Here is a 2,105-nt window from a genome sequence, read left to right on the forward strand (position 1 = left end):
TAGCGTATAGATAGCTGACATTTAACTCTGAAATCTCACTCGACATTCTACAACACAATAGCTGCATCTCACCCCGCCTTCGTTGCGTGAGGCGGTGTTTACTTCTGGTTGTTCTTCGCAGCTTGCGAAATTTGCTCATCGAATCTCCTGCTGCTCGTGGAGAATCTTTACAGTAGGTCGTCACGTACAATACTTGGTCCATCTTGCGGTTACGTCTGTGCAGATATAAAAAAACTAAACTCCTCCCGGACAGGCCACGAAGGCGCAAAGGTACCGTACGGCCGCCGTGTCTCCCTCAGACCACAGGCGTCACTGGATGCGGATTTGTCAGCACGCGGCTCTCCCGGCCGTGTGTCAGTTTCCGAGACTGGAGCCGCTACTTCTCAGTCAAGTAGCTCCTCAGTTTGCCTCACAAGGGCTGAGTGCACCCCGCTTGCCAACAGCGCTCGGCAGGCCGGATGGTCACCCATCGAAGTGCTAGCCCAGCCCGACAGCGCTTAACTTCGGTGATCTGACGGGAACCGGTGTCACCACTGCAGTAAGGCCGTTGGCGTCCGTGCAGATATATTCGTACATAAAGGCTAGCCGCTGCATGGAGAGAACGACGCCCAACGAAAGACAGCAAGCTGAATGTAGGAGAGTTACGTTAATGTTCGTATATGAGCTGCTCAAAAATGCAGCACTTGCATGAGATGTTTGCGACTAAGTAGACTGAAATGTTAACATTTTATTTTGATAAAACGTTATTAACAGTTTCGAAACATTGTAAGCCATGTAATAATACGCTGGTAACAACTTATCTCTCACTGTAAGCTTTCGCGTTAGCATCCCACAGACTGCAGCTCAGAGATACGTAACTGTTAAAACTTGCACCACCAAGTCTACTTGAAAGAGAGCTTTACGACTTCTACACCGGAAGAGAGAGCGTATCGTTGCAAGAAGGCAAGTTCTGCTATGTAGGCCCTTGTTGAGAAGCGTCATCCAGTCACAGACAGCCATTCCTTCCCCCCCCCCCCCCCCACACACACACACACAGGGCCTTCCTTTGATTTACTGGTTACTTATATCAAATTCCTGCTGTCTTATATCCGCCTCCCTTGTCTTGATCTTCTATTTTCCTCTTATAACGTTTAATGGGAGTTGTTGGTGTTTTAGTTATCTCTGTTTTCTGGGACAGTATTTGTTACACACACTCTCGCCTAGGCACTATTTACTCCGCAGTAGGTGACATTGTGGCTTATAAATGCCCTTCGGCACCAGTATTCTGTCCTCGTGGGGCAAATTACGGTCAAATTCGCGAAGGTTCTGACCTCTAGCCGGCCGACATCAGTCGCCTATGTCTCATGTTCTGCTCGCGCACAGAAAACCCACTACACACAATTAAAGTCATTCACATCTTAAATCTGCATAATTAATAGCGCCACGAAAGGTTTATACCAGTGCACCGGATATCGAGAGGAATAACAAGTTCTACCCTACGTCTTGTAAGCAAAAAGGAAGTCTCTTACAGTGTGATATTATTAGTGCGTGCGTTGGATGCCTCAAATCACTCTTAGTTTAGATAGAAATAAAGAATTTCATGATGTGAATGCGTCACTATTGCTTCAGGGTCCTCAGGCTCAAATTTTCCTCTGTCTGACATATTATAAAGTAACACGATACAATACTCCCTCGTTTTGATTGGATAATATACCGGGTGGTTATAATGAAACTTTCCCTATTTAACACGTTATAACACGGAAAATAATTACCATACGAGTACCAAACTTGATATCATTAATGTCAAGAACATGGGGAAGAGAAATAATCAATTTAATCGAAACACTGCTACGGTACATCATACCATTACATACGGGTAACATTACAGCTACAAAAGGGGCTCAATATGGCGCCCATCAGTGTCCATAAGAGTCTGAACGCGTAGAATTGCACTCCGCACAGCAGAACGAATGATGTCTGTAGGTATGCTGGCTACCTCTCTTCATATGCTGCCCTTCAGATCCGCACATGTGTGAACGTTCCCCTGGTGAACCCCGTCCTTCAGGTAGAACGAAAACCAGAAATCACAGGGGGTGAGATCAGGTGATCGTGCTGGCCAAGCGTTG

The 2,105-nt window shown here is 46.3% G+C and overlaps 1 pseudogene; it reads right to left on the reverse strand.

The window, feature by feature from the left end:
• Nucleotides 1-434: 434 nt before the first annotated feature.
• On the reverse strand, nucleotides 435-552 carry LOC126238423 (5S ribosomal RNA; annotated as a pseudogene).
• Nucleotides 553-2,105: the final 1,553 nt, after the last annotated feature.

This window comes from Schistocerca nitens, chromosome 2 (genome assembly GCF_023898315.1).
Source record: "Schistocerca nitens isolate TAMUIC-IGC-003100 chromosome 2, iqSchNite1.1, whole genome shotgun sequence".
Lineage (NCBI taxonomy): Eukaryota > Metazoa > Arthropoda > Insecta > Orthoptera > Acrididae > Schistocerca > Schistocerca nitens.